Source organism: Gossypium hirsutum, chromosome D10 (assembly GCF_007990345.1).
Source record: "Gossypium hirsutum isolate 1008001.06 chromosome D10, Gossypium_hirsutum_v2.1, whole genome shotgun sequence".
NCBI classification, from domain to species: domain Eukaryota; kingdom Viridiplantae; phylum Streptophyta; class Magnoliopsida; order Malvales; family Malvaceae; genus Gossypium; species Gossypium hirsutum.
In genome coordinates, this window is record NC_053446.1 from 48,183,373 (window position 1) to 48,201,305 (window position 17,933).

The following is a 17,933-nucleotide window of genomic DNA, read 5'->3' on the forward strand; positions in this document are numbered from 1 at the left end:
ATTTATAACATATATTTCAATTTCACCCAATAATTATTACATTTTTATTCTATTTTATTTCAACGAACTGAACATACTCTATTATTTTATATTCAATTTCTACTTAATAATTCTCTATTCTATTTTGTAAATACGGGATGTTGGTTGGATATGAGAGAAGGATTTTACATGCTGTAAATACGGGATGGCATAGCACGGAATGAAGCGAGTATTTATGTATTCTCGTTTTTTGATTTTTAATTCACATTAATTTCCCGCTCATTTCTACAGTCCCGTCAGTTCTCTCTCCTTCATTTGACAGCAAAATCGCTAAAAGGCAATAATTCTCGATCTTTATCCCAAAATACCCTCCTCTGCTCTCCGAGAGTCTTCCGATCTCAACAATGAACCACTATCACATCTACGAAGTCATCGGTCGTGGCAAATACTCGGTAATAAGTGCCTCTCATTCTCTCAGATTCCGGTGAAACTTTTGTCGCCGATTGAGTTCGTTTTCGCTACATTTTATCATTTTTTACTTATTTAAGTTCTCAATGGTTTTTTATAGACCGTGTATAAAGGAAGGAAGAAGAAGACGATTGAGTATTTCGCAATCAAAAGCGTCGATAAATCACAGCGGCACAAAGTTCTTCAAGAAGTAACTTGATTTAAAAAAAGAAAGTTTGATATGATTTGGATAATTAAGCCGATATTTATGTATTTTTAGCTTGTTTTTATTTGACAAGACCCTTGTTGAAGTTTATTTTTTTGAATCTTCTGTAATTGTTGTTTATTTACAACTTAAGCTGCTAATTCTGCAATTTTAGCTTCCGTTTTTACTATTTTTGCTTTTTTCTTCCAGGTTAGGATACTTCATTCATTAAATGATCCGTATATTCTAAAGTTTTACTCATGGTATTTTTTCCCCAATTTAGATATTGGATTACTTGCGAATTTTTTTTGGCATATTTAAAGTTGTCACGATTTTGTTACTTTGTGTATCAAGGTATGAAACTTCTGCACATTTGTGGTTGGTTTTGGAATACTGTACGGGCGGAGACCTCATGACCTTATTACGGCAGGTACTTCACGTATTACGTTTTCCCCCCTTTTCTAAATGTTTCAGTTCTTTAAGTAGCCTTCAAAGAAAAGTTCTTTTACGAAAGGAACTTTAGGATTTTCTTGTTCTCATTTACTAAGATAGATTTGAGGATCTTGAATACGGGTATGCTAGTTTAGGATTGCATTTATCATTTTTTTTTATGGATTTCAGGATGGTAAACTGCCGGAAGATTCAATTTATTTTTTGGCCTATGATCTTGTCCGAGCTTTGCAGTAAGTATCCTTTTTTTTCTCGTTTATTATTGCAGTTTGTGTATTGTATGTAATATGTTTTTGTTCTTCATTTAACACCTTCCGTGAGTTTCTAATGGAAATATTGTTGTTATTAGATATTTACATTCAAAAGGAATCATTTACTGTGATTTAAAACCATCAAACATCCTTTTGGACGAGAATGGCCATACAAAGGTATCTATCCCCTGTTACGAATATGCAATATTGAGTTGCTATTACCTACATCCTTTGCAATTGAGTTTCACCTTTTGGTATTCGTGCGATGCAGTTATGTGACTTTGCACTTGCTAGAAAGTTGAGTGATATATCTAAAACACCTTCTTCCATGGTAGGTTCTTGTAGGCGTTGTGACATTTTGTGCCTATACATGAATTACATTGTCAATTTAATCTTCACTAGGTTATGGAAATCTTTTCAATTTCTTCTCCCTTTCTGAGTTGTTCATTGTTGTGCTTTCTACTATTTGCACTTGTTTAGCTGCCACAAGCAAAGCGAGGAACACCTTGTTATATGGCCCCTGAATTGTTTGAGGATGGAGGTGTCCATTCTTTTGCATCTGATTTTTGGGCCCTAGGTTGTGTGCTATACGAGTGTTATACCGGGAGGCCTCCTTTTGTAGGAAGGCAATTCACTCAACTTGTAAAATCCATTCTCTCAGATCCAACTCCTCCACTTTCAGGAAGTCCAAGCTCTTCTTTTGTCAATATTGTTAATTCTTTGCTGATTAAAAATCCAGCTGAAAGAATAAAATGGTCTGAGCTTTGTTTACATGCCTTTTGGAGGACAAAATTTTCTCTGGTAGCTTTACCTCCTCAGCCTGCTTTTGAAAACATGATTGAGTTATATGCTAAACCATGTCTCTCAGAGCGTAACGGTGACAGATCTTCTCAAAGCAAGACTCGTACATATAGGGAAAAAGATTCAAAAGGGGCTTCAAGAAAAGATGAGAATTCTCTCATGGCTTTAAGAGGCCAGGAGACAGCAGTCAAAGGTACACCAATTGGCTGTAAAACTCAAACAAAACCTTCTGGAAGAGCAGTGGAGGAGAAGCATAAAGATCAGTCCAGTGCCATTAAGCGTGTGAACCTCTTGAGGTTATCTAGAATAGCCAAAACAAACTTACAGAAGGAGAATGAGAAGGAAAACTACCGTAGGCCTATTCCAAATAGCTCTGAGAATGAGTCTGAAGTTAAAATCGAGAATACTGATATGGAACTTGATTTTGATGAGAACACTGAAGAGGACTTGCCTGATGAACCTGATGGATCAGATGTTCCTACTTGCACAACTGAAGGAAAAATTTCATGTCAGAATCAGCAACTGCTCAAAGCGGAAGAAAGGGATAATAACATGGACCAATCAGATAGCCAAGCCATCAGTAATTTGTTGGCCTCTGATGAATCAAAAGCACATGATCAAGAATCATCTTCCAATCATGTTGAAGTTGCTTCTACCCCACCCAGTGTCAGTTCCCAAAACAGAAACCAGAGAATTAAGGAGAGTCCAGTATCTGCTCCTGATTCTGATTGTTCAAAATCATCCAACAATATCTCCCAAGTTCTCTGGCATCCTTCAGATCTTTCTGTAAGACCCGTAATTCCAAGCAGAAAAGCTGATAAGTTGTCAAAGGTAATTCCTTCACTACCATTTGAGGCACCGCAACCTTCTGACTTTGTAAAGATGTCAAAGGAACAATTGGATGCACTCAATAATAGGATCATAGCAATATTTGGTGGAAATGCTGGTATCAGCGAGAAGCAAAATGTGATTAGATATCTTGAGATGCTTAGCAACAATGCAGATGCAGCCAATATCTTGACTAATGGTCCAATAATGCTCATGCTTGTCAAAATGCTTAGGCAGTCCAAGACTTCAGCTCTGCGTGTTCAACTTGCTTCACTTATTGGCTTATTGATTCGCCATTCTACTTTTATTGAAGATGAGTTTGCAAATTCTGGAATTTTAGGTGCACTTACCGATGGTCTTAGAGACAGGCAGGAAAAAGTGAGAAGGTTTTCGATGGCTGCATTAGGTGAATTACTTTTCTATATTTCCACTCAGAATGAGCATGCAAGAGATAATAACCCACCTGAATTTCCATCAAAAGACAACAAGCCTGTATCTGGCTGGCAGGTTTGTTTTCAAATGCCATTACTTTAAAACTGTAGACTGTATACCACATTAGTGGAGTCTTGATTTTCTAGAATGTTGATTGTATACCAGTTAAGTAACATCTTGATTTTCTATGATGTTGCTTCTAATGTATCCTTGTTTTGAACAATTCAGAAACTGCCAAAATATAATGTTAATAGAAAGTTGTGAGGTTTTTAGTCGATGCTTCAAGAGAGCTGTAGCTTGTGCAATACCCACTAATGCTGTTTTCTTTCGTAGCAGATTTTTGCTTAAATTTGTAAGGAGTTTCTTTGGCTCTTGGCAGGTTCCAAATTCATTGATTTCATTAGTGTCATCCGTTTTACGTAAAGGAGAGGATGATATGACTCAATTGTATGCACTAAGGACAATTGAAAACATTTGCAGTCAAGGAGGACATTGGGCAGCTCGTTTTACCAGCCAGGATGTGATTAGTAACCTTTGTTACATTTATCGTGCTGCAGGGAAGCAGGAGAGCATGAGGCTAACTGCAGGTTCTTGTTTGGTTCGCCTTGTTCGTTTCAATCCCCAAAGCATTCAATCTGTTATAGACAGATTTTCACTCAAGGATATTGCATCTACTCTCAGCAAAGGAAGTCTCCGAGAGCAGCAAATCAGCTTAAATCTTCTAAATTTGGCTTTTCTTGGAAGCCATCTGTTCTCAAATATAGGACGGTACCTTCTACCTTTGGTGGAGGACAGGAATCTGGTGCCTAGTCTTCTGTCTCTTATTGAGCAAGGAAGTGAAGTTTTACGGGGCAAAGCACTTGTTTTTGTCGCTCTTCTTTGTAAGAATGGTAAGAGGTGGTTACCACAATTCTTTGGAATGCAAGGTTACTCCCCACAGTAGACAGATTGGCAAAAGAGAAGGATAACTATCTAAAGCAGTGTCTGGATTCATTTCTTCATGTTGTGGCAACAACCATCCCGAGTTTACTGGATTGTATAACTGGAGATATTCAGCAAATGATGGCTGGAAGGCGACAGATTTCTGCCCTTACCAGTCGTTCTGCTCCAAAGAACAATATTAATTTGTTTCCTGTTGTTCTTCATCTTCTTGGATGCTCATCATTTAGAAACAGAGTGGTGACTCAGCAGGTCTTACGGCAGTTGGCAAATCTTATTCAAGTTGTGGAGACACCATTTCAAGTAAGTAGTATCTGAGCCATAGTTTGACAGCACATTTTCATTGTTCCTTACGAAGTTAATATATAGTTTCTCTGAGCAACTAGAAAGTACACATATATATACTGCTAGGGCTTGACTGACGTTCTAAATATGTTGAGACTTTAAATGACATGTTACTTGCCAGATGCATGTGTAGTAATGTGTCGCGTCTTTGGCCAACATGAAAAGAAAAATCAGAAAACAAGAGGATAGATAGTTAAAATGTCTGTTGCAAGTAGTAATCAATGGCCATACAGCCATACTGCAAATTGTGTTAGAAATTTCTAAGACAGGCCTTTTGGAAGTATGTTATTGGTATATCTAAATAGAAGTTTTCACCTAGCTGTTTCCACAGTTATAATTCTGTTACCTTCCTTTGTATAATCGACTTCTTACCATTTTGAAGTGGACAGTGGATTCTTTACTTGTTCCAAAATATTAAAAAATAAGATAAATAATCATCGGCATTATTCCACCACATATGTTAAAACTCTGAATTTACTATGATTTTATAATTAAGTCGAACCTCCACCTATAGTTTATTTTAGATCAGATGCTTACTATGATATCGAAACCCCAGTTCTGTTGGTTATTGTTGTTCCGTTTCTTTTGAATTTGTCACTGGTAAGTCATTTCATCTTCGGTTTACACATGATAGGACTTAAATTTCATGTGATCTTATATTTAAATTGGCCTCTTCACTAATCAATTGAAATACCAGCATTGACTACTCTTTTCAATGACCAGGGACGGGATGACTTCCAAATAACATTGCTACGGATTCTGGAATCCATACCTGAGGAGTCTCCAGTAATCCTTGAAAATCCTAGCATTTTTATACGTGGAATTCTCCCTAGCCTTGCTGTTCTTTACAAGGGCAATAGAGATGGTAATGCCAGATTTTTGTGCCTCAAAATTATGTTTGATGTGATGGACATCATCTTGAATGAATCTTCATTAAAAGACCAAAGGTCAGAGGATCTGAAATTGATATCTAACTCTCATTTTCTTCCTCTCTACCCCACCTTGATTGAAGATGAAGATCCCATTCCCATGTATGCACAGAAGCTTTTAGTGATGTTAATCGATTTTGATTATATTAAAATCTCTGACATTTTAGATCTCAAAATGGTCTCAAAATGTTTTGAATTTTTGCTTGGCGATCTGGCAAATGCCAATGTAAACAATGTCAAGTTGTGTCTAGCTTTGGCTTCAGCTCCGGAAATGGATTCTAAGTTACTTTCACAGCTGAAAGTAGTTAGGAAGATTGGAAATCTCTTGGAGTTCGTATATGCTAAGGATATGGAAGATTTTCTCGAACCAACTATTGGTTTGTTTAGGGCTTTTCTTCTATGCTCCATAGGCAGTAGGAAAGGCTTCGTTTATACCAAAGAACCCACACTTTTAGGCCCCATTTCTTCCGAGCCAAGTGCTCAAATTGATCTGCAGCAATGCATACTAGACATAACGGATTTTGGCAGCAATGTTGGAGTCTTACTGGAGTTGAGTGCTTCTCTTGAAGCAAGCATTGCAGATATAGCCTTTGAACGTATCATATTGTTGCTCAAGACAGCTCCAAGGGAAGCCACAACTGGATTCCTCACTAATCTTCCAAAAGCAGGTTTAATACTTGAGTCCTGGCGCAAGGGCACCTCTTACTTGATCTTGCAGCGGATATTGCATACTGTCGGTTATTCCTGCAGGCAATGCCTGTCACATGCCATGATACTGTCAATATCGAAACCCGAAATTACATGGATCGAACGTATTGTTTTCGATCTGAAAAGCTCAAATATACCCGGATTAGCTGATGTTGCATCCCTTGTACTCTCACAACACGTTTGGTTCGCTGTAATGGAATAGAGGCGTAATGGAATAGAGGCGTAATAGGTAATTCTTTTGTTTGGTTGAATGTAATGGAATAGAGGCGTAATGGTATTCTTGTGTTTGGTTGAATGGAATAGAGGTATAATAGCATAAGGAAAAAAGTTAAAATGACTAGAATACCCTTAGTAGAATTTTTTTAAAATAGATGATTATTGTTATTGTTATTAAATTTTAATAAGATTATTAATATAAATAATAAATAATTTAATCATATTTTAACATAATTGTTATAAAATATAATTTAATAAAATATATAATTTAATAAAATTGTTAATAAATATTCTTATATAAATTTACTAATAAAATCATAATATATAATACTAAAATATAATTTAAAATAATTATTATTAAATATAATTTAATAATAAATAATTAAATAAAATTTTTATTCTTATATGAATTTACTAAAATCATAATATATAATACTATAAAATATAATTTAAATAATTATTATTAAATATAATTTATAATATACTTTATTATTATTAAACTGCAATACATATTTAATGTGCTAAAATATCATTTGTGGAACAAATAAGTTAATTATTCTACAATAAAAAATATTAGCAGTAATAAATAACTTTAGAATTGTATTTTGCATAAACATAATAACAATGAATATTAACAAAAGGTTAAATGAGATTCATGAAATTCTATGTCACAATCCAAATGTTATACAGTTTTGCCACATCAAAAAGTTATATGACATACCATCCCAAATATTACAAACAGAAAAAGTTACGAAAATGTCATCAACAAAACTATAAATTTTAATGGTTAGCAAGAAATCTTCTGACCTATTCCAACCGTACATCAGAAGGTAAACTAAAGAAAACTACTATTTGAGTTGGATGATCTGGAATTTTAGTCAATGCTTGAAACCGTTCATCCACAGTTAAACCTTCTATTTCACATAAGGTTGGATATAAATTTGCCGCTTTTTCTTGGATGCCCTGGTGAACTACCACATCGGAGGCAATACTCCTACTAATTTGTTCGCCAATGGCCCGCATGTTTTCAGCCAATAAAGTGGCAGCATCAGTAACTGAAGAAGAAAAATGACCAGTTGCATCAGAATTCTTTTTTTTCCTCTTTGAAGATGAGGAACCCCCTTGGTTTTTGTCTGTTTGCGGCTCCGTGGCAGAAACATCCATGTCATCCAAAGAGACATTAGCATCACAATCATAGTATTCGTTTCTGTCTTCATTAATATCTGCAGAAGGTACATCCTCAGCATTTATTTCTTCAAGAACGTTAGCGGTTGTTTGAGCGTCTTTCCCAGTCGCTCGATCTTTTGCGTATATGGCAATAAGTTGGTCGTAGTAGGGGAAACTACGATGTCTGAACTGACCGGCTTCTTTATGACTATAAAAACGAGGAAATCATATTAGTTATAAGTTTGGTAAGAATAGGATAATCAAGAGTTGAACTCATTCTTACCTTTAAATAAGAGTCCCAAACCGCATCTTCAGCAACGACCTGCCTATGGTTGTCCCAACCAAAACCGCTATTGTTTTGGCCATTAAGCATGTCATACACTATTGACCAATCTCTTTTCAGTAACCTAATCCTTGACTCGATATTAGGTCTTGCCTTCAACATCGCATTGGGTAAAGCCTTCTCTAACATTTTTTCTAACTCGTTTAAGTAACCGGCTTTGAACCCCGTATCAGCATTGTGCAAGTCCACCATGCAGGAAACTAGTGCTGCATCTTCTGGAACCCATTTCCTTTTGGATCCTCGAGATGATTGGGAAGGAACATTTGATTCCGAAACACCTGACATAATTATCTTAAGAAAAAAACAAATTAAAATTAAGTTTAATATCATGAATCAAAAGGTGAACACTTTATAAAATTAAAATTGAGTTCAATATCATGAATAAAAAACTCAACACTGTATAAAATTATAACACATGATGAATGAAAAGAAATCAAATTATATTTCAACAAGTTTGGTACAATACAAAAAACTCAAAAACACCACCAAAGTTTCACAAACTAGATACATAAAATAACATAAACAAATGAACTCAAACTAATTTTCTCCCTAAACCTAACTAGTTTCTAGATGCTTGCCATTCATCGAATATTTGGTTGGCTAGCTCTATCCTCCAAGTAGCCCAAGCATCCGATGGATGAATATTGATGATATTCGGTTCATCGTCATCTACCACATTAGTAGGTAATCCTTCTCCCACCTCCGCTTCAATAGGATCAATACTCATATGGGTTCGAATAAAATTATGGAGCAAACAACATGCAATAATTATCCTATTGTGCACCCTCACAGGATAGAATGATGGACTCCTAAGTATTCCCTATCTCATTTTTAATAACCCAAAGTATCTTTCAATAACATTACGTGCTGAGGCATGTTTCATATTAAAAAATTCTTGCGGAGTACTTGGCTGATAACCCTGACGCCAATCATTCAAATGATAACGTTGTCCTCTAAAAGGTGCAAGAAATCCCTCACAATTTGTGTATCCAGCATCAACTAGATAATAACAACCTATAAAAAAATTCTTAATTAAATAATTTAATTGCCAAAGAACTTACAGTGATTGCGTGAAAAGAAGACGCTCAACTGTGGGTGGAGGAAGCAATCAAACAAGCCGCTTCAATAGAAAGCAATATCACACTATCAAAGAAAAATGAACAATACTAGTTTAGAATCTTAACCGTATTTTTTGACAACAATGTTACAAATTGGACCTTCTGAACCAACGAGAGTATATAAATGGGAATCATATTGGACCTTCTGAACCAACGGCCATGTTTTTGACACTGGAGATTGGGAATTGTTTCAAATGTAGACTACTCGAAAACCAAAACTCTATTACCACATTTGGGTGTTGGATAAATAAATACGAATAAAAATAAATAATAATTTATATTATAATTAAATTAATTTTAAAATTTATAAATAATTAGAAATTATTTATTTGTATTAATTCTATAAAAAGATTATTTCATTTTTACTTGATATAAATAATAATACTTTTATACTAATTTAAAATTTTTTAGTAAATAATTTATTAAAGTATATTCATTTTGTAAAATTCTTTTTATTTTTTAATAATTTCCTAAAAAAACAATTCTATAAAACATAAATTTTTTATGGAATATAAAAGCTTGTTGACCTTACTTAATTAAGCAAATATAGAATCTTATTTTTAATAAGGAATTTATTGCAAATAAATGTTATCATTTGTTTATATTTATGTATAAATGGGTAACACAAGAAAAAGAAGAGGAGGAGTTTTTATTATTAAGAAAGGAAGTTACGCGGCAAACCTCTCATTAAAAGAAATACATCCCTTTTTTCACAAAACATTACTATGGAGTAAACCATAAAAAAAACAGTCCAATTTACTGGAATTGCAACTATAAAATACCTCTTGAAATGCAACTAGAGATTCAGCTTGCCAACGATTTATGTCTCGAGCAAATCGGTAGGTAACAGTCCAATACCTACAAAGGAATCACAGTCAATCAGCCAATCCACCTAGTAACAGACAGCCGCATTTTAAGCAAAAGAACGAGCCAAAGCACGAGCAAAAGAAAATAAATAACAAATAATAAGGGCATAAGCATGCAATTCATTCAACAATATGAGGTCCAATTTTTACATGGAACGAATTTTAAGTACAATTTTACAACTAAATAGAAATTGATGAAGGTAATACATGGATTTCATAACATAGACAACGCCAAAGCACATTGATATATACCAAGCCACAAGCAGAATAAAATAATTAAGAAAGGAAGTTCGAGTGAGTTTGAGAGAATAAATGGACTCCATTTTCTTTTCATATGACTCCTGCCGAAACCACGCTAGCAATAATTATTTGAAGGAAGATCTTCCTACATTTTAAGGATGTTATTAATTATTATCTCACATCGGTATTAGATTGAATCAACTATTACTATAGTATGGCATTTAAAACTATATATGCTAGTCTGTCTCAATTGTAGTCTGTAATTCATATTAGTAAATTCATAGTTAACAAGAAGGAAAGAAATGTTAGAAGCTCTGAACATTCGTTGTCACCATTCTGCACCAAAATAACCACACTAAAGCAGCTTAAACTGTAATCATCAGAATGGCATGTAAATATTTGTTCAGTATTACTGAAGTAGAACTAAAGAATCACATGCAGTAAAAACACTTTAATTATATTCATAATTAGAGAGCAGAAAACAGCCTAATCAAAGCTAATAATTTAAGCAGTGGTCATTTGCTGCACTAAAGGACAAGTTATTTTTGTCTCACTTCAAATTAAAATGCAAATAGACCATGAAAGGAAGAAGATTCCTATAACATTTCAAACCACCGAAGACCTATAATCAAAATATATTATACCCTCTAAGTTTAGAAATCAGTATGCCAGAGAATATTTATCATCAACTACATGCACATATACATAGACATAAGGAAGCAACAGAATCCAATTGTTGCATTTAAAAACTAAAAAAGAACAATCTAATCATCTTCTTATGAAAGAATTAAGTTCACCTATAGAAACCACACAAACTGAACAGTTTATTAACTTTCTCAGAAAAAAACCTGGCTCATTAACTTTCTCAAAAACCAAATGGAAAATAACTAAATTTTAAGGATAAAAAATCTATTTAAAAAAAGGTCAAATTTTATTTAAAATAAAGGAAATATTTCCACTTTGACAAGCATGGAGTTGGAAACTAGTAAACATACATTTCTCATCGTTTTTTCCTCCGTTTTCTTTGAAAACAAATAGAAAACATTGAAAAGAAAGCTAGAATTCAAGCATAACACAAGAAACCTTTGATGCCAATTGAGCTTTTAAAAGTGAATCATGATACTGCAGCAATTGAGCTTTCTAAACAGAAACTCAATGCTCCAATAGCAGACAAAGAAAAAGCAAACATATCTCTCATTCTTGCCAAATGAAAATCGTGCACCAAAATAGAAAGCAACTTGGTTGACATTGCCAGTGAGATTGACATAGTTCATAAGATAAATGAAACTAAAGACCCATACACAATTTGGTTGAGATCATACAACTATTCGATAGCATTAGAACTCCATACTGCACTGGAGTTACTAAAGGCCAATTAACAGCCAAAAATACAATCCCATTGCAGAAAACCGCTAATAACAATGCATTCAGCTAAGGGTACGCATGAGTATAATCAAGATGCAAATCACATGAGAAAAAAAACAGAATGATAATCCTTCAATCAAAATGTTCAACAAAGCCCTCAGATCTCATAGCTATATCCGTGTCAATAAGAAGATAAATATAATTATAGATAGAAAGAATAGAGAAAGAAAACAGGGAAAGAGGAGAGAGTTATCGACAGGAACCAGAAAGGATAGAGAAACAGATGGTGAGGAAGAGGAAGAGGAGAAAGAATTGAAAAACAGATGATGATAGTAAATGTTCTAAAGCGAAAATTGGGCAAAATCCAGTAAACCAAATCAGTTCTAAAAATAAACAACATTCGGCCGGTGGGAATAATCGGTGGGAATAAACAAATAAAAAAGAAAATCATGAGGAAGAAAATAAAAATCCGAGATGAAAAAAAGAGAAGAACAACTTACCGAAATAGTTGGGCTGGAGATCTGAGACGATGGAGTGAAACGGGAGCGGCGATTTCGGGAGGGACGGAGAGGGAGAGGGTGGAGGTGATTTTGCAGAAACAGCTTCTGTTGATGTTGGTCGATTTCAGCGATTTCGAAAGGGAGGGAGAGGGAGAGGCTGCAGGTCGATTTTGGCGAGGGTAAAACAGAGAAGGTTTTCGGGAATGCGTCCGTAATAGGCTAATCAGCGTTTTTGGAAGGGAATAAGAATCGGCCAGGAAGCGGAGAATATTGCGTTTACATCCGTAACCGCATAAGCCCGTAATAGGGCTTTACAGTGAACCAAACGCAGGAATGGGTGGGGCGCGCGTAATAGAGGCGTAATCGCATACCCAACACGGTGAACCAAACAAGCAGTCAGAGTTGCAGCGGCTGCCACGTTGCATTTGAACTTCCTGAGGTTGTCTAACTTCATTTTCGCTTGTTTCTTCTATACATAAACAGTTTCTGAGATTTACTGTACAACTGTTACAGGCCATTGTAAATTAACTGATTCCTCCAACGGACGCTAACATATTTATGGCGTGGTGGACGATGGCGGCTAAAATGATCCATGTTTGAGGTGAGTTACATATTTATTCGCTCCTTTTTCTTGGTCTGTAACTGTATAATCCATGCATACTTCCTATCGTCTTTGACATATTCAATTTTAAGTTGTTTTTTTCTCCTTGAGAATTTACTTCAAAGATAATGCTCCACATTTATGCATGCCTTTTGGAATCTGTCAAATCGTATTGAGTTGATGCAAGAGGGACGGGACTTTACTTCCCCTGGCCTGATTTGGTTCAGTTCCAGCCTAATTCAATCTGTGACACTGTTTAATAAAAAATTATATACTTATATCGGTATCTAATATCTAATATTTACATTTAAATTCGAATAATACAGATGGCACTGCCGTTTACCTTATACAGTGTTCCATTTAGTTATACTTTTTCCTCTTTACATTTCTTAAAATATTTCTTTTAGATATAAGTACGAAGTTCTTCTAAAATATTTCAAATAAAAAAATATAAAATATAAATATTCAAAAAACTTTTGAATTGATGTAAAATCTTTTATTTTCTACTGTATTAAATTGACATTTAAAAATATTTATAATTTAATTTAAAATTATTAATTATAATTCTATTTAAAAATAAATTGTGATAATTTTATTGATTCTAAAATAGAATTATAACTTGAATAAGGCTTAGTTTCTCCTTGTTGTTGCAGTTGAAAATTGCTTTTCATAAATGTTTTTAAACAAAAATGGTTTTGAAAAGTGTAATTTATTAATTTGAGTGTTGTAAAAAATTGTAGTGAGAAGTTAAAATGATTATTTTAGACATGATGAAAAATAAATAATAGATTAATTTAAATGCTATTTTAAAAAATTAATCTAGTGGTACATAACATACAAAAATTAAATACTTTTTAAATAATTAATATAAGTTATTTTTTAAATTACTTTCCCACCTTAAATTTTTAATATTAAGCATTTGAAGTAAAATTAAAAAAATAATTACATTAAATATAAATATTATAACAAAAGATATATTTCATGTATTTAATTAAAATGAATTCATTAAATTACCCGTTAAGATATTCCTTATTGCTTCTATTTTATAACTGCATGAATTGTTTTATTCATTACCACCACTATCATCATCATTTTCTTTTATCATTATCATCATTTTCTTTATCATGCATATTTTCTTGGTCAATAATTATATTTTTGTAAAATCTGTATCATCTAATTTTGCATGTTTTTGAATAAAGTTATGTATTGCAGCATCTTTTGTTTTTTAAAATTATAACTTGATATATCCTTAAAATGGTTTAATTTTTAAGTACATTAAAAGCTTGTTCAATTACACTATGCAGTGACGAATGTGAATAATTGAATATTTCTTCTTTACCAGATATGGTTTTCCTTTACAAATATCAAGTAAATGATATTGTTCTCTTTAATATGGTCCAAGAAAATCTTTTAGTTGAAGATATTCAGAATCAACAAAATAATATTTTTATAAATTGTAAGAAAAATAAAAAAAATCTATTAAAGAACTTATTATTCAAATAAATTAAATAAATGAATTTACTATTTGACAAGTGTGAGAACTATAATCTTGGATCTCAAATTGCATTAAGAAAAATCCTAGTGCCATGCATCGAACTTTTCCATTTGGCTAATACAAATGTGAAGAGCATAAAATTTGAATAAGGTTTAGTTATCCATTGTTGTTATTGGTTGAAAAACGCTTTTAAACCAAAGTGATTTTAAAAAGTGTGATGGAAAAGTGTTGTGGAAAAGTGTGATTTATTAATTTAAGAGTTTTTTTATTATTGTAAAAAATTGTGATGAAAAGTTAAAATGACTATTTAAGACATGATGAAAAATAAGTACTAGATCAATTTAAATGATATTTAAAAATAATAATCTAGTGGTATATAAGATAAGAAAATAATTCCTTTTTAAATAATTAATATAAATTACTTTTTACATTTTAAATAAATAGAAAAATTATATTATGCTAAAATGTTGAATTTTAAACTACTTTCCCACCGAGTGTTAAAATTTTAATATTAAACATTTGAAATAAAATTCAAAGAAGAAATAAATAGTTACATTAAATATAAATATCACAACAAAAGACATATATTTTATGTTTTTAATTTAAGTGAACTCATTAAACTATAAGCTATGGTATTCCTCATTGCATCCATTTCATAACCATATGAATTGTTTAATTCATTATCGTCATCATTATGCACGTTTTCTTAGTCAATAATATTATCACATGCCTTATCACTATTTTCATATTCTATAAAATTTGCATCTAGTCTTGCATGTTTTGGAATAAAGTTGTGTATCGTCATTGTAGCAACAACAATCATAGTTTGCTTTTTAAAAGTATAACTTGGTATATCCTCAAAATTGTCCATTTTTTCAAGTACACCAAAAGTTTGTTCAATCACACTACGAAATGACAAATGTGAATAATTGAATACTTTTTTTTTTACAAAGTGTGAATGATTGAATACTTATTTACTAGATATAGAGTTTTTTTTTCTATGAAAGTCAGGCATGGTCCGAGAAAACTTTTCATTTGTGAATATTTAGAATCAACAAGATAATATTTTATTATAAATTGTAAGAAAAATAAATAATCCATTAAAGAACTTATATTTTGTTCAAATAAATTAAATAAATGAATAAATTACCATTTGATGGGTGTGAGAATTTTAATCTTGGATCTTGAATTGCATTAAGAAAGAGTTCAATGTCATGTCTTGAACCTTCCCGTTCGATTACTACAAATGTGAAGCACATATTAAAATCACATTCTGTCATAACATTTTGTGTTGGGACACCTTTTTTTCCTATATAAGGAATCTGTTCATTTAGTTTAAGAATAGTCGGAATATGTGTATGTAATACCCCAAACCTGGTCTAGACGTTATAGCCAGATTTTGAAGATTACATTAGCAACCAAAATGGCAAAGTAAAATGTTTAGATTCTTTTAAAACTCCTATTCTAACTAATTTTAGAAAAAAATGTGCATTTTCTTAGTTAAAATAAAACATCGGATAATTAAATCGGCCAAGAATAGAATTCATATTATTATGTAACATGTTATTTTTGGAAACTCAATTGATCTGTTTTTATTTTGATGATTTGTTTTTCAAAAACTCCTTTATTACGTAGTAAAAAAATCGTGAAATTAGAAATTTTATATTTCAAATCCATATTTCATTTGAATTAAAAACAATTTATATGTTTGATTGATTTTTAGTATAAATACCACGCATACAAATAAAATCCCAAATAACGCAACCCAAAATCCAAAACTAAACTCAAGCTACAATTCAAAAAAACATTAGTCCCAAAAATAATATGATAATATTTTAAAAGAAATACTTTATTTATAAAAATTTGAGATGAGCCATCCGAATGTCGCATCTGATCCTAACTTTGAGGATTAACTGAAAGGAGAAAAATTAGAGGGGTGAGATTTAAAAAGCTCAGTGTGAGTCTAAGAGTAACAATTCAGATATAAAGACATTCTCAGAAAAATGATAAGCCATCCATACAAAGCTAACAATGATACATAGCTAACAATGATACATAGCAAATCATCAATTAGTGCCAACAAAACAAAATTCTTAGTAAACATGACTATTATCAATCAGTGCATGAGCATGAGTATGATCAAATGATGCAATGCAAAATGTCAACAGAACAAATCCTACCCCCATCCGCTATATACCACCTCTGCCCATCCAATCACACCAAATAGGGCTACTAGAACCCATCCATCCATCACACCAAATTGTGGTCTTTAGCCACCAAAAATTATGAAGGCAAGTTGCCAGATTGTAACATTCGAAACTCGGCCTAGACGTTATGACCGCGTCTGGAGAGATTACATCAGCTCATTAAAGAGCTTTTGGTTTTATGTAACTCAGTGTGTGTTTCGAAAGTATAAATTTTGGAAAAACTCTTACATATTTTTAGAAAAATCTTATGTTCAAAAACACTTATTTTACAGTAAAATCACTTAATCACTTATTTAGTTTTGTAGCGCAAATTTCAGAGTTTTAATTTTGAAAACCGAGTTCTAATTTGGTAAATTGTATAATCTTGCAGTTTTATTTTAAAAATACCAAAAACTAACGGGCAAAACAAAAACCAAAACCAAAACCAAGTCCAAAAGTAGCCTTACAGTCCAAAAAGTTCAGAAAAGTTAAAAACATAGACCATCTTATTTAATCATTCGAGAAACAATTCGAGCTTCTGCACGCCGTCCGATCTTAAAATCTATAATTACCTGAAAAGTCAGAGATAAAACAAAGGGGTGAACTATAAAGCTCAATGTATAACTAAACTCAAATAAAGAACACACGTAACACAATATACAAATAAGAGTATCACAGAAAATTTCATAACGATCAATTGAGTAGAACCGAGGATGCATGATTATGTCAATGAGGTATTTCTAAAAAAAAACATAATGCATATTTTTCAGAAAACTTCCTACCCAACTCGGCTACATACCAAAATCGAGTTTCCTAAAACTCGTCTAACCAAAACACACCAACAAATAATTGTGGTCAATACCACTAGAGTTGTAGTTAAATTGCCAGATTAGATATATGTGATTATGTCACTATATTGCAGTCAAGCTGTCAGAACAGAATTATGGTTAAACCACCAGATGGTGCAAATCATTAAACTGCAGAACTTCTTCCTTACTATAATAGCCCAACCTCATGCAATGTGACAAGACATGCATATACAGAATCAGAGTGGTAAGCATGTAATTTCATGCTTTGTAGAGAAGATATATTAGATTTCAATTCACTTTATTCAGAAAAGCCACAATGCCACATGCTATGGAATTGAAACAAATCATAACTCATCATTAATCGGATATACCTAGCTAAACAACAAACATATAAACATAACTCCCAGATTTATAAGTCGGATATGAATCACACACTACTGACATGCTTGCAGATGTTACAGATGCAATATCAAACTTATAAACAATAGTTAATAAAGTAGCACATACTATACACATCAGACTTTCAGAAGTCATATTAATAGAAGCAAAATATCAAATATCATGTTTTACATTCTTATTTACACGGTACGGACCATACGAAAGGCCTAAATTCGATGCGTACATCAAAAATGGCCCAAGGGTAAAATTTTAAAATATAAGCCTACACGACCCAATTGGCAGCCCGTGTGGCCCACACGACCTCACACACGTTC

The 17,933-nt window shown here is 32.7% G+C and overlaps 1 long non-coding RNA gene and 1 pseudogene across 1 annotated transcript; both read left to right on the top strand.

Annotated features, from left to right (window-relative positions):
* The first annotated feature begins 230 nt into the window (after window positions 1–230).
* On the top strand, window positions 231–6,618 carry LOC107916140 (serine/threonine-protein kinase RUNKEL-like; annotated as a pseudogene).
* Window positions 6,619–11,374: 4,756 nt separating this feature from the next.
* Window positions 11,375–12,835, top strand: LOC107916141 (uncharacterized). Its single transcript, XR_001689398.2, has 2 exons — window positions 11,375–12,568; window positions 12,643–12,835. It is a non-coding gene; the product is annotated as an uncharacterized lncRNA (long non-coding RNA).
* Window positions 12,836–17,933: the final 5,098 nt, after the last annotated feature.